Genomic DNA, 25,028 nt, shown 5'->3' on the forward strand with positions numbered 1-25,028 from the left:
TCCAGCCTTCAAGGCTCGTTTGAGCGGCATCGAAATCCGCATTCATTCGCTCGATTTGCTCTAAGCGAGCTTGAAGTTCTGCCTCATCTAACTCGGCAAGCTCTTCCTTGGTGAGAAAGCGATCCATGGCCTTTAGTTGGCGCGCGATGGACTCGGCTTGTGCTTGTAGAATCTACATCACTCGGCATTGCTGCGTTCGCGACATTGGTAGGCTCAGGTGCTGCCATGTTGAGGTTTTAAAAGAGTCACTCAGCACGACCGAAAAAGACACCCTGTATACGTATAAACGTGGAACCGAAAGCAAAGGGATTACAGCTAATGCCTTTAGCTGTGCGGCTGTGCGAGCTGTCCGATTCCGCTTTGTACTCCGCTTGTGTGTATTAGTGAGTTCGCTGCACTGCCTACCGCACTGCACTGACCGAATTGTAGCGACAGAGAAATTAATAGCCAGCAATGCGTGTATGTAGGTGTATGTAAGTGTGTTTTAGCACCGAATTGTGCTTAACCGCCGAAAATTTGCTAGGGCTAACGAATGTCGATCGCGAATGATTATTAATTGACACTGCAACTCAGAGATCACGTCGGGGTCACCAAATTTTATGTGGAGATAATGTTTTTTATCCCCAATCGGCCGACTAATTATTTCGAATTAAATAAAACTCGGCGCAGAAATAAAATTACGATATGTTCTTTAATGCGTGACATCCAAATTGCAAGTGTCGCTTGCCTGCCCTTTACATTGCCGCTCCGATCGCTAAGCGCAGCTTCGCTCGGCTGACGGCGGTAGGCAGACGCAAAGCGGAGATAGCGAAGAGCGAGCTGGCAGAGAGCGTTTAGCAGGGCAAGCACGCGCAAAGCTTTAACAAACAAATGAGTGACATAGACATAAGTAACAAACAAAATAAGCGGCTGAGGGCCAAGAATTAGGGTTCTGCTCCGAACAATTATCAATATCAAAATGATTAAAAATAATTTTGTTAATGGTAAGGCCGTATTACCTAGTGTTATAAGGGGATTTAAAATATTAACATTATCAAAAGAAAATTGTTTATCATTCGATTGTACATAATCAACTAATTCAAAATCGCTATATCTATGATGCGATATGTATTTTAGAATTTTACCCTTATCATTTATGTGGGTTATATTATTTATTACAATTGTGTTGTTGAATATAAGGAGATACGATCCTAACAAAGTATATTGTCTACGATATTTTTGCCTGAAACTAATATGGCACCATCCTGAATGATGTCTATTTCTTTGTTTTTTTTCCCTTTTTTTAGTGCAGTTGTCCTTAAAGCCATTAAGTAAATTGGTGAAACAGGTCTTCTTTAAATTTATTTGTGCGTAATTGTTAAAAGTTTCACTTTTAAAATTATTCATTAAATAGTATTTCTCCTTACATTCACAAACTTTTTCACTTATAACTAACATTCCATCATTTTGTGAGATGGCTCTTGCATGGCAAAACTTGCAAATATCATTAATTTGAGGATATTTTATATAAATGATTATTAAATCTGCATTTCGAATTATTTTAACCGTTGCAATGTCCAGTAGATCAGACAGTTCAACAGGTTGTTTTTCATGCTTATAAATGTCCTCTATTTCATTTTTATACCCGATACTCGAAATGAGTATTGGGGTATATTAGATTTTTGGTAAAAGTGGATGTGTGTAACGTCCAGAAGGAATCGTTTCCGACCCCATAAAGTATATATATTCTTGATCAGCATCAATAGCCGAGTCGATTGAGCCCTGTCTGTCTGTCCGTCTGTCCGTCCGTCCGTCTGTCCGTCCCCTTCAGCGCCTAGTGCTCAAAGACTATAAGAGCTAGAGCAACGATGTTTTGGACCCAGACTTCTGTGATATGTCACTGCTACAAAAATATTTCAAAACTTCCCCCCCCACTTCCGCCCCCACAAAGAACGAAAATCTGTGGCATCCACAATTTTAAAGATATGAGCAAACCAAAAACGTAGAATTGTAGAGAATGACCATATCTTTAAGACTGCGGAATCTGAATTGGATCGAACCATTATTATAGCCAGCATCAAGAAAACAATTTCATTTTTTCTCGCCCTGTCTCTCTCTAACACACACGTAGCATAGGCGGCTTTGCTTAGAGTAAAACATTAGCGCCTAGATCTCAGAGACTACAAAAGCTAGAGCAACCAAATTTGGTATCCACACCCCTAATATATCGGACCGAGACGAGTTTGTTTCAAAATTTCGCCACACCCCTTCCGCCCCGCAAAGGATGAAAATCTGGGGATATTCACAAATCTCAGAGACTATTAAGGCTAGAGTTACCAAATTTGGTATCCGCACTCCTGTTAGATCTCACTATAAAACGTGTATCTCAAAATTTCGCTCCACCCCTTTCCGCCCACACAAAGGACGAAAATCTGTTGCATCCACAATATTGCAGATTCGAGAAAACTAAAAACGCACAATCATAGAGAATGACCATATCTATCAGATTGCTGAATCTGGATCAAATCAGATCATTTTTATAGCCAATAAGAACAAATCAAGTTGTAGTCGCTACGCAGCGCACGACGTCACGCTCAGACTGATTTTCTGTCTCTCTCGCACGCACTCTTTGTCGTGTCGTTCAATATTAGCGGCGTCTGCCGGAGGAGAGCCATGCTGACTTAGTATCGGGTATAACTGTAGAGTTGCGGTGTCCGTTGCAACTCACAACGTTCCCCCTCGTTTTTTAATATTTTTGTATTGAAAATGTTTACTTTTAAGAGGGTTATGGTATCAACTAAATTTAGTAGGTCAAAAGTTATTAATTTTAAACGATGCTTTCTCAGTATCGTTTCTTCATTGAAGATGATATTTTTTAATGAATTTGATAGCAATTCAATTTCTTTGAAAAATTTGGAATTTATTTTAAATTGTTTATTATTATTTTCAGTTAATTCATTTACTTTATTTTGTATTTTCAAAAAGTCGTCATGATCAGGGCTGCCTGCAATCCATTTCCAAATGGTACCTAATTCATTAATTCCCCTTTCATTCCGTTTTGGAACTAATTCTGAAATCATTAATTTTAATAGACTTAAGTCGATTTGTATTTCCCACTCATCGTCTGAATTAATTGATTTGTTGACATATTTGGATTCTATATCAATTATCTCTCTATAAAAACTCAAATTAGTAATATGGAAAAGTTCGGCGTATGTTTCATAAGTGTAAACGTCTCTGTCGTCTTTGAGCAATAGATAGTCACTATGCGTATAGTCAATAACTTCCGAATTCGTCAATATAACAAAAGTCAGTATAAGTATATTCGCATACATTTTCTGGAAAAATGGAAAGCATTTCCTTAATATTTAATGTTATCTTTATATATATTCTGTTTCTATTGTTGATTATAATTTTATTCGCCCGATTTTCCTTAACTACCTGCTTTTTGTATCGGGATTGAAGTTTATTTCTTTCCCCGAATTTCTTTTCATAAACTACTTCTCCTATTTTATAATCTTTTTCTCTTCTATCTTTATTATGAAGCTTAAGCATTTTGGTCTGAGCTTCCTTGAGTAATATTGGATTATTTTTGTGCTCTATTTTGTTATACAATATGTCATATGGCATTTGATTGGTCGTTGAATGTATCGTCAGGCTATATTTCAGTGCCGCCCTTATTATTATTTCCGAATAATCTGTTAGATTTAGTTCATCCTTGATGCACCGCGCTATTTCTGTTAGTGTGAAATGTACCCTTTCTCCCTGACCATTTGAGGTGCTGTGTCTGGGATCAGCATAATAAATATTTAAGTTACTTCTTAGTATGAATGATCTAAATTGTGCTGAAGTAAAGCTTGGTTCGTTGTCAGTCATTAATGATGTTGCTAACGGAAAGTGTTGCAAAATTTCCATTACCTTATTTTCAATGTTTAATTTACTTTGGATTTCCTTGACCACCAAGTATTTGGAATAAGAATCTATACAAGCTATGAATGTTAGGTTTTGGGCATAGTATATGTTTAAGTGTTATTGATCTCCTTCTTTTGCTGGAATGGGAGCTTCCCCAATTGGAATTTTTACAGGGTGTCTGTGATATTTGTTTTTGTTACAGATCTCACCATTTTTTATATTCTTTTAATTTTTTGGGCCGTCAGCCATTGGGTGCTACAGGGGGACAAACGGATGACGGGTCGGCTCGCACAACTGTGAACTCGGCGCAGGCGCAGCCGCTCCGGTTAGTAATACCCGGTGCGGTCTGCGTCTCACACCCCCCCTAGGACACAGAGGGTTGCGAGCGAACCGTCACCCGCCGTAACTGTGCACACCGGTGGAAGTGCGACTATACTCTCCCGTGAGGGCGGCTGGAAACAGGTCCTAGCACGGTCATGTCTCTGCTAGGATGCTGGCGAATGGTAGTCGGGCGGAGAGAAGAAAACTCTCAGTGAAATTACCCCAATCCAAGGTGACACTGTTATATGCCGAGGGATGCATGGCCGGGGGGTTGCCGACCTCCAGTTTAAATCAGGCTTCCCGGGGCAAGCGGGCTATGCCTCGGGTGACCAACCCCTTCCCGCCTACTCGTGGGAACAAAAATGCCAAACATATCAAAAATACCAAATAAAAACACCGCAAAGGAGCTCGGTACTCCTCTTAAAGTACCGGAGGGACAAGCCAATCCCTCTGCACCAGCGCCTGGGAAACCGGGTCCAAAAGAGACGGGAAGGAGACTGAGTCGGTTCACCGTCTTCAGCAGCAGCCGCAGCGAGGGGGGCCCGAAAAGCCATCGGGTCTTCAACGGGTGGCTCCAGGCGAAGCGGATACCGGGGGGCTGCCAAGAGAGCGTAATGCGGCTGGTAAGCGCACCGGGACGAAGAACCATGGGAGCCCCGGCGGCAGCGTCTCTGCACCACGGGGTGGAAAGCCGACGTACCAGGACAGGAGACGAGCGGCTTTCATCCTGTCCAACGAAGACCCGAACTTCAAGGCGTCAGCCGAAGGAAAGGAGCAGAGGCTGTGGGCCTGCTCAATCCTTCCACTGTTCAGCCAGCCAAAGCCGGAAAGGGCGCAGCCAAGGCCGCCAACAAGCGGCAACGCTCAGCGGAGGACCCGCAAATCAGCCAGGCCAAGCCCAGCAAGCCAAGCGGGTGAAGACCCACCTCACGAACCGTCGTTCGCTGAGGTGGCGAGGGGCAGGACCCTGATCGGTGTCCTGGACAGGGCGCCGAGGACGGCCATGTCCCTCGCGATAAGTGGCACCTGGTGGAGAACGAGCTCCAGGACCGGTTCCTACTGGAACTGGAGGAGAACGGCGGACCACCGCCAAAGTGTGAGGACGCAGGGTGGCATCAAGGCAAGGTGAAAGCCATCGCCTGCCAAGACGCTCGCTCTGCGGCCTCTACATGAAGGCGGTGGCGGCCCTAAAAGAGGTCTATCCAGGGGCGAAACTGGAGGCCGTGAAGTGGGAAGATGTCCCTAGTCGCCCGAGAGCCAGAGCGTGGGTCTCGGCTAAGCCTGCAGAGCCTGAGAAGATCCTCAGGTTACTGCAGGTCTGCAACCCCCACCTTCCTACAGCCGATTGGAAGGTGGCAAAGGTGGAGGATATCCAAGGGCAGAGGCGCCAGATTATCCTCGTCCTAAATGAGGAATCCATTGATCTCCTCGCAAAGTCGGACGGTGTAGTGGATTATGGCTACAAGAAGGTCACCATATCCACTTACAAGTCCGATCGCAAGGGCAGGCAAGCGGAGGTCGAGCCAGACCGGAGCTGCCGGAGATCCCGAAAGAGGGGGCCTCGTGCGAGGAAGACAACCCGGCGTCGGATGCGGCGTCCATGATGTCGACGATATCTTGGACGACTACGCGTTCGACGAGAGCGACCTAGCCAGAGGTCTCAGCCACATCGTTGTCGGGGAGGAGCCGGAGTCCCCTGACAGCGATCTAGAAGCAACAATGGTGGAGGCGAGCCTCAGGAATGTCGTTGACGCTCCTGCAGATAAACCTCCACCATTGTAAGGCAGCATGCGCTGCTCTACTGCTCCACCTGGCCAAGGGTGGAGCCGACATAGTCCTCATTCAGGAGCCTGGATCCTCGGAAACAGGGTCTCCGGTCTGAGGACTTCTGACTACAAGCTATATGTAGCTGAAACCGCAGGTAAAATTCGTACCTGCATTCTTGCAAAAAGAGAGTTGCACCTATTTTTGCTCCCAAATTTCAGCAATGAAGACCACACCGCAGTGAGCCTCGAAGGCCAGGAGCGCTCACTGAGGATCTGCTCCGCATACATGGGCATGAACAACCAGACCCCCTCCACACGCGCCTCTCCGGGCTCTAATCGCAGACTGCTCGGCCAAGGACATCGGCCTAATTGTGGGGTGCGATGCCAATGCACATCACTGTCAGTGGGAAGCACTGACACAAACGAAAGGGTGAGTACCTTTTCAGTTACTTACTGACCACTCAGATGGTCTTACTAAACCGGGGTAGTGATCCCACCTTTATCATTAAAAACCGCAAGGAGGTCCTGGACCTCACGCTTGCCTCTCATGAGATACAGCGTAACATTGTATCCTGGAGGGTCCTGGAAGAGCACTCCTTCTCGGACCACAGGTACGTGGAAACTGTCTTCTCCTTCTACCGAAGCCAGTCCGATTCCGAAACATCAGGCGGACAAACTGGACTCTGTACTCTGATTACCTCTGTCGTGTTCTCCCTGAGCCCCCATCTGAGGAGGAGTTCTCCACGGAGGCCACGACTCGTCTTCTTAAGATCTTTACCGACGCCTGCAATAAGGCGCTCGACAAAGCATGCCCTCTGGCAAGAACAGAGGCCGGAAGAAACCTGAATGGTGGAATCCGAAACTGGGTGAACTCCGGAAAGCCTCCGGAGACTCTTCAATAAAGCTAAGGCTGAAAACGTTGAGCAAAACTGGGCCGAATACAAGGCCAGTCTGTCAACCTACAACAAAGAACTTAGAAAAGCCAAACGCGCCTCCTGGCGTAAGTTCTGCAGCGAAATCGAGAGTAACTCAGAAGCCTCACGCTTGCGCAGAGTTCTCTCGAAGACAACACCCACCCTGGGCTACTTGAAGAACACCGACCAGTCGTGGACTACGTCCAGCGAGGAGTCGCTAAATCTTCTCCTAAATACCCACTTCCCTGGCTGCGATGAAAACAGACCCAACTACCTCGCGCCTCCTTCTGTCGCCTCAAATGCCATCTTGGGACTGCTAATCCAGGAGAACATTTCCTGGGCGATCAGAAGCTTTAAACCTACAAGTCCGCGGGCAGACGGCATTTTCCCTGCCCAACTGATTCACGCGGGACATAAAGCCATTAACTGGCTCAAAATAATTTACGAGGGAATCTTCTCCACGGGTGCATTCCTGACACCTGGCTTCAGACCAAAGTCGTATTCATACCCAAGGCAGGCAAGCCCTCGCACACTGCCCCAAAAGATTTCAGACCCATAAGTCTATCGTCTTTTCTTCTAAAGGCGATGGAGCGGCTCCTGGGGCTGCATCTAACGGCGTGCATTCCGTCCAGTCTGATCTCAGACTCCCAGCATGCCTATCGGAAGGGAAGATCCACCGAAACGGCCCTACACTCGATCACATCGATCATCGAAGCATCCCTTAATTTTAAGGAGTACACCCTAGTAGCCTTCCTCGACATAGAAGGCGCCTTTAACAACATCCTTCCGACCGCCATCACGGCGCACTGACGGATCTGGGCGTTGACTCCAGGACGGTGAGCCTGATCGATCAGATGCTACAATGCAGGACGGTTGAGGCATCACTGGGGACGTCAACGTGTACCAGATTTGTCAGCAGAGGCACACCGCAGGGCGGAGTCCTCTCGCCCCTCCTATGGAACGTGGCAGTGAACACACTGCTGCGGGAGATAGAGGGGGTGGCTGCCGTGTGGTGGCGTACGCGGACGATGTTGCCATAGCATTCTCCGGAAAATTTCCGCAGACATTGTGTGAGTGCATGACAAGTACTCTCACGAAAATGTCGAAATGGGCAGACAAATGCGGGTTAGGCGTCAACCCGTCTAAAACGGAACTGGTGCTTTTCACTAGGAAGTACAAAGTTCCGGTACTGATTCCCCCAAGACTATGTGGGGAAACGCTAGTCTTCAGCAACAACGCCAAGTATCTTGGCCTAATCCTCGATAGAAAGCTCGATTGGAAATTGAGCATAGAGGATAGAGTAAAGAAGGCCACAGTGGCCCTCTATACTTGCAGGAAAGCCATCGGACTAAAATGGGGAATGACCCCCTATATAGTTCGGTGGCTCTACACCGCCATCATACGACCAATCATGCTCTATGGAGTGGTGGTATGGTGGCCAGCCTTGGACAGAAGGACATGCCTCAATAAACTCAGCAGAGTTCAACGCATGGCAGAGCTATGCATAACTGGCGGGCTACGCACTACTCCAGGGGAAGCCCTGGATACTGTGCTGGACCTCCTCCCTGTGGATCTCATGGGAAAGAAGGTGGCAACACTTTCCGCCCTCAGAATGAGAGAAGCCAGACTGTGGAAAGCATCCGCGGTTGGGCACTCGGGAATCCTGATGAGACTCCCGCAATTACCAGAGAGGACAGATTACTGTATCCCCAGTGATCACCTCTCGACGCCCTTCCAGGTATCAATCCCATCTAGGGAGGACTGGGAGATGGGCGAACCAGGACCTGCAAATGCGGTCCACTTCTACACTGATGGCTCAAAGCTAGACGGCCGCGTGGAGGCGGAGTCTACTGCAGCGAGCTGAACATCAGTCATTGCTTCAGGCTCCCGGATCACTGTAGTGTGTTCCAAGCGGAGGTTGAAGCCATCAAGGAGGCCATTTCGATCGTCTCCAAATTACTTCTAGATACGCACTTAGTGTGCGTCTTCTCGGACAGCCAAGCAGCTATCAAAGCTCTAGGCTCAATATCGTCGAACTCAGCGACTGTAAATGACTGCCGCAGGTCTCTGCACGAGATCGCAGAGCAGTTAGATCTCTTCCTTATATGGGTCCCCGGCCACAGGACATCGAGGGGAATGACGCCGCCGACGAGCTAGCCAGGCAGGGTACTACGATTCCTCTCCTACCGGAGAGGGAGCAAGTAGCGATGCCCTTGGCTACGTGCAGGCTCCTAACGCACGAATTGTTCGAGCAAAATGCAATAGGAGATGGCAGCAAACCGTTTCCTGTAAAGTCTCAAGATTGATATGGCCATATCGATCGAAGAAGCGCTCAGCAGAGCTGTATAAACTCAGCAGAGCACAGTGCTCTGCAGTTACTAGAGCCATTACGGGACACTGCAGATCGGCACTCACGCCTCTAGACTGTCAATCCCTCATAACGACTTCTGCAGGAGTTGTCGCGACGAGGAGGAGGAGGAATCGGTCCCCCACTTCTTCTGCCACTGCCCAGCCCTTGGAAATCGTCGTCTTCGATTCTCGGGGCCGCTTTCCTCACGACATTTCGGACCTGTCCGTAATCAAACCAGGGACCTTGTCCAAATACATCCAAGCCACCGGATGGGACTGCCCTTAACCTGCAGTAGTATGCTCTCACGGTTCGGGCAACGAGAAGGGGCACATGCCCATGCGGCAACACAACGGACCTTTTATAGGTCCAAGTGAGCTTGGGGGCGGAGGCTCTTATCCCCCCCTCCCGGCTACCGCCTTAACCTAACCTAACCTTTAATTTTTTGTGTAGGTTTGGCCAATAATACAACTTAGTTATTTCTTTGTAATTTTCGTCTAGTCCTCTATGGGCTCTGCAATGTGTTTCTTCTATAATTATAGCTTTATCTTCTGCGTTTACTACATCTTGGAGGAACTTTCTCGTGAAGAGAAATTTATTTATGAAGTTTTCCTTTAGCTTATTTTGGATAAGGTATAAATCTTCTAAAGTGCAGTGTATTCCTGTGGTTAAGTGAGGCTGAATAAATTCTTTTAAAATGATTAGCAGATTGTCTACCGTATCAAATTCAATAATATGTCGGGTATTTTCATAAACTCTTACTAACTCATGAACTGTGAATCTCCCTTGCGCTAATAGTAGCTGCTGTTTAAATTGGTTTAGAGGCTTGCTAGTCTCTTGAATGACGTTTTCAAAACTACTCTCTGCTGAATGCTGAGTATTTATGTCTGATTCTGATTCTGTCTGGTCGACATCACTATCTGTCATATGATTTATTTGAATCCGAGATAAAGCGTCCGCTACTACGTTAGTTGAGCCTGGTTTATAAATGATTTTTGGTGTGAAACTTTCTATGAAGTAATACCAACGTTTTATTTCAACATTTGGATTTTTTTGCGACATTGCAAAGGACAAAGGTTGGTGATCTGTATGTATTTCAATTCCACTCACTCCGTATAAATAATATCGCAAATTTTTTAATGCCCATACAATAGCTAATAATTCCTTTTTATTAGTAGCATATAATCGCTCGGTTTTACTTAAAGTTTTAGAAATAAATGTTATGGGATTCCCATCTTGTGACAAAACTGCACCTATCGCTATGTCCGATGCATCTGTGGTTAATGTGAATTTTTTATTGTAATCTGGTTGTACTAATTCAATATGTGCTATTAAACTGTCCTTTAAATTATTAAATGCTCCAATTGCTGGTTCATCCAGCTGTATTAATGTTTTCTTGGATGCCCTTCGTGAAACTTTCCCATTTACTCCACTCAGATATTTTGTTAATGGTTTGGCAATTGTGGCATAATTTCGCACAAATTTTCTGTAATACCCTGTTAGTCCTAAGAAGCTACGTAGCTCTCTGATATTTTTAGGAATTGGATAGTTTTGTATTGTGGAGATTTTGTCTGGATCTGTTTTAATGATATTATGGGAAACAATGTATCCAGAAATTTGGTTTCCAATTGAAAGAATTTAGACTTCTCTAGGGAAATTTTCATATTAGCATTGCAAAATCTGTATTATATATAATAATATGGAATAAGATCTTTATAATGTTGTTCTATAGTTTTTGAAAATATTATTATATCGTCCATATAGACGTGACAAGTATATCGTCCATTGCCCTTTGGAAAATTCTGGGAGCGTTCGTCAATCCCATAGGCATTCTTAGAAATTGATATTTACCGTTATATATGGAAAAAGATGTTTTTTTAATATCTGATTCCCTCATTAAAATCTGATAGAAACCTAACTCTAAATCAATGGCCGAGAAAAGCTTTGCCTTACCTAAATTGGCAAGGATTACTGAAGGATCTTGCATAGGGTATCTATCCGGTATGGTGATTTCATTAAGTTTCTTAAAGTCTATTACTAATCTATTCTTAGGAGTTCCGTCCTCATTTACTCCCTTCTTTGGTACTACTATTACCGATGAATTATATGTGCTTTTACTAGGTCTGATTATACCTTCATCTAACATTTTACTTATTTCGTTATTAACGAAATCGTTAACCGAATAAGCGTATGGATACTGTTTGCCATATACCGGTCTATCATGTTCAGTGTTAATCTCTCCTTTTATATCCGTTCTGAACGGTAACTGTAAATCTATATTGGCATGGTCTTCTTCGATGATAGATACCATTTTCTCTCTGAGATTTTCTAAATTGTCCTCTTTGTAGGTTATTGTGTTATACAATTTCATTTTTTTCAATTCAGAATTTGCATAACGTTGTATGTCGGATATTTCTACGACGGCGTGTTCACGATTCTTTAATCCCAAACTATTCAAACTTTTAGTGTCGGATAATTCAACGACGGCGGGTTCAGGATATTTGAATCCCAAACTATTGACGGATAATTCTTCGTCGGCGTGCTCAGGATTTTTTGATCCCAAGCTATATAAACTTCCTTCTACCTTTACTGAATCACTTTTCATTTCTTTTTCTTCTCATTATATATTTTTGTATTATATATTCCTTCAATGGAAGGATGGTTTTTCCTTCTATAAAGGTTAATTTGTTTAAAGAAAGGACCTCGTCATATATAAGTTTATTATATATATAGTTAAATATCCGCAACCCGAAATTTAGTTTTTAAAAAAGATTTTATTTTAAGTACTTAATTTCTTTATGTCACAAGATTGGTTGAATTCCCCGACTTAACTTTACGTCTGCTTGTCTCAAACGGAACTGATCTCTCTGCTGCAGTCTAGTTTCCATGAGCCCTTCTCTTGGAACTCCCGACTCTGGCTTCGGGCGTTGCTTTCCTCGGCTGCATCTTCGTGTCGGTGGCATACGTGCCTGGATCGATATTTGGGGATGCGTCGGCTTTGATGAAAGGCATCCACTGCTGGCGATCGGTGTTGCATTACATGACGGAGCTAGGAATGTGATACTCCTTGGTTTTATGTCTAGCTTTGATTGGTCCTCATGAGTGGCGTGATTCTAAAGAATCGATTTCTCGAGAGTGGCGTGATTCTAATGTTGATGAAACAATGTGGTCCATTGTTTATATTATGGGGGGCCCTAGCTTGGAGTATGCGAAGAAACAGTTATTGATTCTTAAGTGGGGTCCTGTTACTTGTGTGGATGGGGTGGATGAATTGTACATTCACTTAATGTGTATGGGATGTGGGGAATTATGGATATGTCACTATATATATATACTAATTTATATATAAGTTTATTGTCCTTATAACTTAAAGTCCCCTTTCCTGTATCAATAACAGCTCCGATTTTCTTTAATAGGTTAAATCCTATTAGTAAATCCGCCTCCATTCCATCTATTTCGAAAACACTTGTTTTGTGTTAAAAATAGTTATATTATGGAAATATTTAATTATCGAAAACCCATTTACTGTAGCAACTTTCTTATAAATTGATAATTCTTTTTTATTTTCCAAAATTCCCTTTTTTATATAACAGGAAGTTGCTCCTGTATCTATCAAAACTTTTAATTCTTTGTTTAATTTTTTATCTACTCTTTTTAGGTAGGGCAGACCTACTTCGGGGGCTGATCTAAAAAATTGTCCTCTTCAATGTTATTTATCCGCATTGCTTTATTAGCCGGTTGTTCCGACGTTTCATTTGGTTTTCGTTTCTGTGCTTGATTTGCGTTAGATTGATTATTCGGTACTACGTTTGCTCGAAATTGCTGAGCTTAGTTATAATTGTTATTATTTCTCCGATAATAACCATTAGTATTTTCCCGATAATATCTATTATTATTATTATTATTATTACCCCTGTATTGAGTGCTGTTCTGTCGGTTCTGGATTTGTATTGATTCGTCTACATCCACTGGTTCTGGGGCCTGATTTCGTTGTCTATTACCCAAGAAATAGGGTTGTCCCCATGACATGTTATTCCTTTGAAAATCCCTTTTTTGGTCGAATGGTGAACTATTAGTCCTTGGTTGCCGTTGGTTGAATCTTAATGTATTGTAATTATTTTTCACTGAATTTCTGGGGCCACTGAATTGATAGGCAAATTGGGCCGTATGTTATTTGATTGCAACTCCTGTACCTTTGCCAAGGCATTCGGTAAATTTGGAGGATTCAATGAGAATAGGATTTCTGCAATACCGCCGTTTAGGCCAGTGACAAAAATGCGTAAGGCATTGTCTCTAATTTTTATACCCGATACTCAAAATGAGTATTGGGGTATATTAGATTTGTGGTAAAAGTGGATGTGTGTAACGTCCAGAAGGAATCGTTTCCGACCCATAAAGTATATATATTCTTGATCAGCATCAATAGCCGAGTCGATTGAGCCCTGTCTGTCTGTCCGTCCGTCCGTCTGTCCGTCTGTCCGTCCCCTTCAGCGCCTAGTGCTCAAAGACTATAAGAGCTAGAGCAACGATGTTTTGGATCCAGACTTCTGTGATATGTCACTGCTACAAAAATATTTCAAAACTTCGCCCCGCCCACTTCCGCCCCCACAAAGGACGAAAATCTGTGACATACACAATTTTAAAGATATAGAATTGTAGAGAATAACCATATCTTTAAGACTAAGGAATCAAGAATCATCAAGAAAACAATTTCATTTTTTTCTCGCCCTGTCTCTCTCTAACACACACGTAGCATAGGCGGCTTTGCTTAGAGTAAAACATTAGCGCCTAGATCTCAGAGACTACAAAAGCTAGAGCAACCAAATTTGGTATCCACACTCCTAATATATCGGACCGAGACGAGTTTTTTTCAAAATTTCGCCACACCCCCTTCTGCCCCCGCAAAGTACGAAAATCTGGGGATATTTAAAAATCTCAGAGACTATTAAGGCTAGAGTAACCAAATTTGGTATCCGCACTCCTGTTAGATCTTACTATAAAACGTGTATCTCAAAGTTTCACCCCACCCCCTTCCGTCCCCACAAAGGACGAAAATCTGTTGCATCCACAATATTGCACATTCGAGAAAACTAAAATCTGACCATATCTATCAGATTGCTGAATCTGGATCAGATCAGATCATTTTTATAGCCAATAGGAACAAATCAATTTGCAGTGGCTACGCAGCGCCCGACGTCACGCTCAGACTGTTTTTCTGTCTCTCTCGCACGCACTCTTTGTCGTGTCGTTTAATATTAGCGGCGTCTGCCGGAGGAGAGCCATACTGACTTAGTATCGGGTATAACCGTAGAGTTGCGGTGTCCGCAGCAACTCACAACGTTCCCCCTCGTTTTATTTGATTCTTTTGTGATTTCACTGTCCTTTCCGTGAGTCATTATTGTCTTATTTATTAACAAGGTAATTTTCTTGTTAACCTCGTTATAGAAATCTATTATTGAAAGGTTCCCTTGTCGGAGAACGCTTAGCTCCTGTTCTATTATATAAATTGGTCTCTTGTCACTGTAAACAAAGTCAAGTCGTGAAAGTATGGCATCGAAATTTAAAACTGTCCCGTGGTTGGTCAGTGCGTCATGTGCTGGTCCTGTTATTTTGTTTCTTAAAATTGTTAAGGCAATATAATATTGCTTACTTCCTTTTTTATATAATTTCACTGCAGTTTCTGCAGCTTCCCTCCATCCTACGTATTGGGTTAATCCACCATTGAAAATTGGTAGGGATTCTATTACTTTTAATGTGGTGTCATCTTTGATTGTCTCATCTTTTGTTTCTGCCTGATAATCTGATACCTGATCGGATTTAGATTCTATTTGTTGTTTCAAATTTACTATTTGCTCCTGTACTTGTGAAACTTGAAGTGCTTTCAATTGTTTGACCAGATCTGCAGTGAGATCGGTCCTTGTTTGTGAGTTAATCATTTTTAGTATTCCAAACCTTAAATTTTTCTTATATGTTTGTTTTTATATTCTTGACCTCCGCTGGGCTTAAACCTAATTGAACTTATATATTTAGTACTACAACTTTCGCTCACTAACTATCCGGTAGGGGTCGTCCTTCTTAGGCTCTTCCTTCTTGGTTTGGCTGACAATTCTTCGAACGGGTCTTCCTTCGTAAATTTCTTTGTTGTTTAACTGGGTCTTCTGGGGGTCTTCCTTCTCTGGTTTAGCTGGTAGTTTCACTTTCTTTGTGTTTTGTTTTAATTTGTTTTGTTTAAAGATTTTGTTTTTTGTTTTTGTATTTTTGAATTGTCTTGATTAGCTTTTTTTGTATTTATTTTTGCACACCCTAAGCTCCGGTTTGTTTCCCTTTTATCTCACTTTTTCTTATCTAATATCTCACAGACACTCCACGTTTTTATATTGAAGGATTTATTCCATTAATTAATTGTCCTTCGGGTTTCGGCACGACGCAACACTTTTATTATTCGGTGCTTTTTATACAACTTCGCCACACGTTGGGCGCCAATTAAATAACTGCTGTAGCGGATTGCGTTTTTAAAAAGTTTTTATTTAACTTCTAAGTTTACAGATATAGATTTAAGTTGAGGGTCACAAAGGATTCCGGACAAAGGGTTTGCGCGATCTTAGTTTTTAGCTCGACTTTTCGGTGTCGCTTCTGGATCAAGACTGACTTGAACTTTTTGATCTTTGCATCGTCGATCCCTTTCGGGAATAGTTTTTCTATAAACATCTCAATTGATTTCGCCATCCCGAGTATTGGATTTCGTCATCCACAGAGAGAACTGTAAAATGCCCAAAGTGCAGGATCTGCAGAAAGCCGGGTGTGAGATTGTTCATGGGAAGCCGGATGTGGGCAAACATTGTTTTTCCATTTAGGCGAGTGTCAAAGATTGTGATTGTGGCGGGAGCCATTGAGATTGTACATCTTAGAAATCAATTAGGCGGAGGCCCAAGATTGAAATTGTTTTCGTTTTAGAAAGCCAAAGATTGTTTACAACTCGTATAAGAGCTCAATAGAATTGGGTACGTTAACTTGCATAAGCTAGAAAGAGTCATTGCATATGTATTGAGGTTTATTCAAATCAAAACCAAAAAGAAAGAATTTCTTCCATTTTTGACAGTGAAGGAGATTTAGAGTGCCAAAGTATTAATAGTAAAACAACAACAAGCTATCCAATTCAGTTCCTAAACAGCTAGCCTAATTAATAAAAAGGAAATAGAAACAAAAAATAAACTATTAAGCTTAAATCCGTTCTTAGATAAAGATGGATTGTTACGAGTTGGTGGTAGATTGCAAAACTCCAACGCGGAATTTGAGGTTAAGCATCCTTAGATTTTGAGATAAGTGTCACTTGACGTCTTTAATTATCAAGAATGCACATAAAGAAACATTGCACGGTGGAATTAATATGATGCGAAACTATATCCAGCGAAAATTTTGGATATTTGGGCTAAGAAATTGCTTAAAGAAAAAACTTAAAGAGTGTGTCACCTGTGCTAGGTATCGAAATCTGCAGAAATACAGAGCTACAATGTCGCACCCGTTTACAAATACAGGGGTAGACTTCGCCAGGCCTTACCATATCCGATGCTCTAAAAACCGGGGGCAGAAATTCTATAAGGTATATATTGCCGTATTCGTATGCATGGCGACAAAGGATATTCATTTGAAAGTAGTCAACGATCTTACTTCAGATACATTTCTAGCTGCACTTAAAAGATTTTTCTCAAGAAGAGGAAAATGTGCAAACATTTTGTCCGATGATGCAAGCAACTTTGTGGGAGCTTCGCGCAAATTAGACGAGGAATACCAAAGAGCCCTCAAAGACAACATTAAAGTGGTTCCAATATTAGAAAGAGAACAGATCGAGTCGCATTTTATTCCCCGGCAGGACCTCACTTCGGAGGTATTTGGGAAGCTGGGGTAAAATCAGTGAAATATCACTTAACGAGGGGGAACGTTGTGAGTTGCTGCGGAGACCGCAACTCTACAGTTATACCCGATACTAAGTCAGTATGGCTCTCCTCCGGCAGACGCCGCTAATATTAAACGACACGACAAGGAGTGCGTGCGAGAGAGACAGAAAATCAGTCTGAGCGTGACGTCGGGCGCTGCGTAGCCAGTGCAAATTGATTTGTTCCTTTTGGCTATAAAAATGATCTGATCTGATCCAAATTCAGCAATCTGATATATATGATCATTATCTATGATTCTGCGTTTTTAGTTTTCTCGTATCCTCAATATTGTGGATGCAACAGATTTTCGTCCTATGTGGGAGCGGAAGGGGTGGGGCGAAATTTTGAGATACACGTTTTATAGTGAGATCTAACAGGAGTGCGGATAACAAATTTGGTTACTCTAGCCTTAATAGTCTCTGAGATTTGTGAATATCCCCAGATTTTCATCCTTTGCGGGGGCGGAAGGGGGTGTGGCGAAATTTTGAAACAAACTCGTCTCGGTCCGATATATTAGGAGTGTGGATACCAAATTTGGTTGCTATAGCTTTTATAGTCTCTGAGATCTAGGCGCTAATGTTTTACTCTAAGCAAAGCCGGCTATGCTACGTGTGTGTTAGAGAGAGACAGGGCGAGAAAAAAATGAAATTGTTTTCTTGATTCTGCGTTTTTAGTTTTCTCGTATCGTCGAAATTGTGGATGCCACAGGTTTTCGCCCTTTGTGGGGGCGGAAGTGGGCGGGGCAAAGTTTTAAAATATTCTTGTAGCAGTGACATATCACAGAAGTCTGGATCCAAAACATCGTTGCTCTCGCTCTTATAGTCTTTGAGCACTAGGCGCTGAAGGGGACGGACAGACGGACAGACGGACGGACGGACAGACGGACAGACGGACAGACAGACATGGCTCAATCGACTCGGCTATTGATGCTGATCAAGAATATATATACTTTATGGGGTCGGAAACGATTCCTTTTGGACGTTACACACATCCACTTTTACCACAAATCTAATATACCCCAATACTCATTTTGAGTATGAGGTATGAGGATATGGCAACTCTATTATGTCAAATTGAAGCGGTACTAAATTCACGCCCTTTGTATACAGCTACAAATGATATTGACGATCTGAACGTATTAACACCAGGTCATTTTATTATTGGATCCAGATTTAGCAACCGGATAGATATGGTCATTCTCTATGATTCTGCGTTTTTAGTTTTCTCGAATCTGCAATATTGTGGATGCAACAGATTTTCGTCCTTTGTGGGGACGGAAGGGGGTGGGGCGAAATTTTGAGATATACGTTTTATAGTGAGATCTAACAGGAGTGCGGATACCAAATTTGGTTGCTATAGCCTTAATAGTCTCTGAAATTTGTGGATGCCCCAGATTTTCGTCCTTTACGGGGTCGGAAGGTGGTGTGGCGAAATTTTGAGACCAAACGGTCAAGATCCGATATCACAGGAGTGTGGATTCCAAATTTGGTTGCTCTGGCTCTTATAGGTTCTGAGATCCTTGAACTCATATTTTGCAATTGGCAAAACCGACCATGAAACAGTGACATATCACAGAGTCCGGATATAAAATGTCGTTGCTCTAGCTCTTATAGTCTTTGAGCACTAGGCGCTGATAGGGACGGACAGACGGACGGACGGACGGACGGTCGGACGGACGGACGGACGGATAGACAGACAGGGCTCAATCGACTCGGCTATTGATGCTGATCAAGAATATATATACTTTATGGGATCGGAAACGATTCCTTCCACATCCACTTTTACCACAAATCTAATATACCCCAATACTCATTTCGAGTATCGGGTATAAAAATCGGCAATCTAGATAAGTGGAGATTAATTCAGAAAATGAAAAGAGAATTTTTGATTAAATGGAAAGAAGATTATTTGCACACACTGCAACAAAGAAATAAATGGAAAATAGGAATGCAGAATATTAAAAAAGGACAGATTGTATTAATAAAAGATGAAACCTGTCACCCAGCTAGATGGCCCTTGGGAAAAATAGAAGAAATACATAAAGGTAGGGACGATAGAGTCAGAGTAGTACCTACAAAACATCAAGACGGGTTGATAAAACGGCATTTAACTTAAATTTGTCCATTAGCTGGAATTCAGTCAGAAGAGCAAGACTCTGGAATGACTCCAAAAGAGACCAGAAGTACTCGTAGTAGACGTCGAATGTCCAACCTGGGACTAATGGCAGCATTGTTAGTGCTTGTGTTATGTTGCCAAGTATCAAATGCAAACTTTGCTGCCAGAGGAAGGGCGAAGTGGTCAATTGAAAAAATTAACAGTTCCACTTCAATATATTTGGATCCGATAGGGGACGTTGAAATAGTCGCCTCATCCTGGGATTTAAATGTTTATTATAACATGGACCCGTATTTTCAAATGATAAAAAAGGGGAAACAATTGATTGGGAAAATGAGAGTTGTGTGTGGTAAACTTTATACTTTTAAAGATCAATGCAATAATGTATTAGATAATACGGACAGACAAATTGCAGACCTGGAGGAAGATAATAAAACTTATCATGACTCAGGATAATAAAAGAAAGAAACGAGCACCGTTTGAGTTTATGGGCTCACTTTATCATATATTGTTTGGGATAATGGACGCCGAAGATAGGAAAACGTTGGAAGGAAATATGAAAAATTTATTAGAAAACCAACATAACCTAGATGATTTAATTAAAAAACAAACATCGGTGGTAGAGTCAACGGTAAATATTCTCAAAAGAGCTACCGAGGAAATAAAGTTGAACTTTAGAAGTATGAGCGCTAGTGTAGAAAACATAACGGAAGCATTAAAGGAAAGTTTCTATGTGTACCAAGAATCTATACATTTCTTTATGGTAACAAAGCAACTAAGCTCCTTGATTTAAGAGTGCGATAAAATTGAAATAGCAGTTATTAATCTACTGACAGATATTAATCATGGTAGACTAAATCCAAATATTTTAAAACCTATACAGTTAAATGGAGAAATCGCAAAAATAAAAGATAACTTATAAGAAACATTGGTGCTTCCAGGAAAAAGAACAGGAACAGAATTTAAGGGAATTTACAGCCTATTAGCAGCGAAAGGAATTTTAGTTGATAACAAATTAATTCTGAACGTGAAGATTCCCCTGTTTGGTAGACACGCATCCCATTTGTTTAGGATAATTCCGATGCCGGTTGAGCATGAACAAGAATTGGTCAAGGTAGATTTGAGCTCCAGGTATTAGTATATAACTTCGAAATTGATTCCTATCATTCGATGACTGAAGCTACCTTGAACAAATGCCAAAAATGGCAAACGAATAGAAGGGTATTCAAAGGTAATTGGCCTCGGAGCAAACTCAATCGTCTGCACTTGTGTCTGGGCTGGGCGATACCAGCGTTTCTACTGAGGGATCCTCCATAAGCATTTGTATGCATTCTCGCACCTCTGATTACACAACTACGCTCACCGCCCCACGATTACCGATTGTCAACCAAGTATGGCAGTAACATTCAGCTTGCCGATCATGCATTTTTCAATCCTCAACGGGTTGATCTCCTCATTGGTGCGAGCGCTTTTTATGATCTCTTCTGCGTAGGGCAAATCAAACTTACCGATGGCCTGCCTCTTCTGCAGAAGACCCGGCTTGGGAAGTCGAGAATTCGGGAAGTCGAGAATTGTGTGGAGGCTGGTTTGAATACCAAAGAAGAAGATGATTGTGAAGCACATTTCGTAAACCACCTTTCACGGTTGCCATCCGTGGAGGTTGCAGTTCGTCTGCTGCTAAAGAACAATAATGATCGCTTAGGAGAATCTTATGCTCAGGTTTATCTACGGTTCATCAGTCTGGAGCATAAACTGGAGCGTAATCCTACACTCAAGCCGCGGTATTCCGCCTTTATGAGGGAGTACATTGATTTGCACCATATGCACCAAGTCAACCCAGATTCCCGTAGCCTCTGCAAATATTTCTAGCCTCTGTTGCCAGTCCTCTTCGGGCGACTGGACTCGAACCGCTTTCGGAGCTGGTGGGGACTCCGCCTCCTCCTCGTCGCTGGAGATCACCAACAGTCCGTCCGGCGAACTCTCTGGCCTGTTCGCCTTCGCCTCCTCAGCCTCCTTACGCCGTCGAGCCATCTCCATCCGCTCCACGGCGTTACATCGGAGCGCACACTGCCACTGGTGCTCAATGGCTCGCTTATGGCGCTCCGCCTCCGCGTCTTCGGCCGCTTTGTCGGCCTGCTGCCCGGCTTTCAGCCTCTTGGCCAGCGCCAGGGTGTCTTCCCACACGCCCCGTTTCCTCAGCTCCTCCTCCGCTGCGGCCAGGGCGATCCGACGTCGCCATTCCGCGAGGCGTCGCGCCTCTGCAGTCGTGTCGTTTGCTGCGATTTTGGCCTGCGTCGGCATCGGCTCCTCGATCACGTTTTCTGCCGGCATGAATATAAAAACTTAAGACATATGGTAGAGTCCAAAAAAGAAAGGAAATTTTATTTGCCCCATTAAGGAGTCATAAGAGATTCCAGTCTAACGACAAAGCTGAGGGTGGTTTTCGATGCTTCAGCCAAAATCACAAACAATAAAATTTTAAATGTTATCATGTGGACCAAGAGTCCAAAAAGATATCTTCGATATTATGGTGAAATGCCGTTAATGGCCATTTGTAATATCTGCGGACATTGAAAAAATGTACCGACAAATTAATGTTGATAAAGACGATCAACAATATTTGCATATAATTTGGAAGGATTATCCAAACGAAAAGTTAAAAGATTATAAACCGTTACCGTTACGTACGGTACAGCTTCAGCACCCTACTTAGCAACCAAGGTGCTTGTTGCAATAGCAGATAATTGCAAAAATCAAGCAATTAGAGAAATCATAACGAATGATTTTTATATGGAGACCTGATGACAGGTGCCGACACGATACTGTATGCTAAAAAGCATTAAAAGAAAGTTACCCGGGAGTTTAACAAGGTTGGGTTAAACTTCAGAAAGTGGATAACAAATATCCCAGAAATTAAAGAAGGCTTTAGAGATGACCCAGAAAATAAAGTATTAGGTTAGGTTAGGTTAAGGCGGTAGCCGGGAGGGGGGGATAAGAGCCTCCCGCCCCCAAGCTCACTTGGACCTATAAAAGGTCCGTTGTGTTGCCGCATGGGCATGTGCCCCTTCGCGTTGCCCGAACCGTGAGAGCATACTACTGCAGGTTAAGGGCAGTCCCATCCGGTGGCTTGATGTATTTGGACAAGGTCCCTGGTTTGATTACGGACAGGTCCGAAATGTCCGTGAGGAAAGCGGCCCCGAGAATTCGAAGACGACGATTTCCAAGGGCTGGGCAGTGGCAGAAGAAGTGGGGGACCGATTCCTCCTCCTCCTCGTCGCGACAACTCCTGCAGAAGTCGTTATGAGGGATTGACAGTCTAGAGGCGTGAGTGCCGATCTGCCAGTGTCCCGTAATGGCTCTAGTAACTGCAGAGCACTGTGCTCTGCTGAGTTTATACAGCTCTGCTGAGCGCTTCTTCGATCGATATGGCCATATCAATCTTGAGACTTTACAGGAAACGGTTTGCTGCCATCTCCTATTGGCATTTTGCTCGAACAATTCGTGCGTTAGGAGCCTGCACGTAGCCAAGGGCATCGCTACTTGCTCCCTCTCCGGTAGGAGAGGAATCGTAGTACCCTGCCTGGCTAGCTCGTCGGCGGCGTCATTCCCCTCGATGTCCCTGTGGCGGGGACCCATAAGGAAGAGATCTAACTGCTCTGCGATCTCGTGCAGAGACCTGCGGCAGTCATTTACAGTCGCTGAGTTCGACGATATTGAGCCTAGAGCTTTGATAGCTGCTTGGCTGTCCGAGAAGTAATTTGGAGACGATCGAAATGGCCTCCTTGATGGCTTCAACCTCCGCTTGGAACACACTACAGTGATCCGGGAGCCTGAAGCAATGACTGATGTTCAGCTCGCTGCAGTAGACTCCGCCTCCCACGCGGCCGTCTAGCTTTGAGCCATCAGTGTAGAAGTGGACCGCATTTGCAGGTCCTGGTTCGCCCATCTCCCAGTCCTCCCTAGATGGGATTGATACCTGGAAGGGCGTCGAGAGGTGATCACTGGGGATACAGTAATCTGTCCTCTCTGGTAATTGCGGGAGTCTCATCAGGATTCCCGAGTGCCCAACCGCGGATGCTTTCCACAGTCTGGCTTCTCTCATTCTGAGGGCGGAAAGTGTTGCCACCTTCTGAGATCCACAGGGAGGAGGTCCAGCACAGTATCCAGGGCTTCCCCTGGAGTAGTGCGTAGCCCGCCAGTTATGCATAGCTCTGCCATGCGTTGAACTCTGCTGAGTTTATTGAGGCATGTCCTTCTGTCCAAGGCTGGCCACCATACCACCACTCCATAGAGCATGATTGGTCGTATGATGGCGGTGTAGAGCCACCGAACTATATAGGGGGTCATTCCCCATTTTAGTCCGATGGCTTTCCTGCAAGTATAGAGGGCCACTGTGGCCTTCTTTACTCTATCCTCTATGCTCAATTTCCAATCGAGCTTTCTATCGAGGATTAGGCCAAGATACTTGGCGTTGTTGCTGAAGACTAGCGTTTCCCCACATAGTCTTGGGGGAATCAGTACCGGAACTTTGTACTTCCTAGTGAAAAGCACCAGTTCCGTTTTAGACGGGTTGACGCCTAACCCGCATTTGTCTGCCCATTTCGACATTTTCGTGAGAGTACTTGTCATGCACTCACACAATGTCTGCGGAAATTTTCCGGAGAATGCTATGGCAACATCGTCCGCGTACGCCACCACACGGCAGCCACCCCCTCTATCTCCCGCAGCAGTGTGTTCACTGCCACGTTCCATAGGAGGGGCGAGAGGACTCCGCCCTGCGGTGTGCCTCTGCTGACAAATCTGGTACACGTTGACGTCCCCAGTGATGCCTCAACCGTCCTGCATTGTAGCATCTGATCGATCAGGCTCACCGTCCTGGAGTCAACGCCCAGATCCGTCAGTGCGCCCGTGATGGCGGTCGGAAGGATGTTGTTAAAGGCGCCTTCTATGTCGAGGAAGGCTACTAGGGTGTACTCCTTAAAATTAAGGGATGCTTCGATGATCGATGTGATCGAGTGTAGGGCCGTTTCGGTGGATCTTCCCTTCCGATAGGCATGCTGGGAGTCTGAGATCAGACTGGACGGAATGCACGCCGTTAGATGCAGCCCCAGGAGCCGCTCCATCGCCTTTAGAAGAAAAGACGATAGACTTATGGGTCTGAAATCTTTTGGGGCAGTGTGCGAGGGCTTGCCTGCCTTGGGTATGAATACGACTTTGGTCTGAAGCCAGGTGTCAGGAATGCACCCGTGGGAGAAGATTCCCTCGTAAATTATTTTGAGCCAGTTAATGGCTTTATGTCCCGCGTGAATCAGTTGGGCAGGGAAAATGCCGTCTGGCCCCGCGGACTTGTAGGGTTTAAAGCTTCTGATCGCCCAGGAAATGTTCTCCTGGCTTAGCAGTCCAAGATGGCATTTGAGGCGACAGAAGGAGGCGCGAGGTAGTTGGGTCTGTTTTCATCGCAGCCAGGGAAGTGGGTATTTAGGAGAAGATTTAGCGACTCCTCGCTGGACGTAGTCCACGACTGGTCGGTGTTCTTCAAGTAGCCCAGGGTGGGTGTTGTCTTCGAGAGAACTCTGCGCAAGCGTGAGGCTTCTGAGTTACTCTCGATTTCGCTGCAGAACTTACGCCAGGAGGCGCGTTTGGCTTTTCTAAGTTCTTTGTTGTAGGTTGACAGACTGGCCTTGTATTCGGCCCAGTTTTGCTCAACGTTTTCAGCCTTAGCTTTATTGAAGAGTCTCCG

General features: G+C 43.9%; 1 pseudogene; it reads right to left on the bottom strand.

Annotated features, from left to right (window-relative positions):
• The window catches only part of LOC117191712, a 47,555-nt pseudogene extending 25,936 nt beyond the window's left edge, over positions 1-21,619 (bottom strand).
• Between the last annotated feature and the right edge of the window lie 3,409 nt (positions 21,620-25,028).

The sequence above is a fragment of the Drosophila miranda genome (assembly GCF_003369915.1).
Source record: "Drosophila miranda strain MSH22 chromosome Y unlocalized genomic scaffold, D.miranda_PacBio2.1 Contig_Y1_pilon, whole genome shotgun sequence".
In the NCBI taxonomy this organism is placed as follows: Eukaryota; Metazoa; Arthropoda; class Insecta; order Diptera; family Drosophilidae; genus Drosophila; species Drosophila miranda.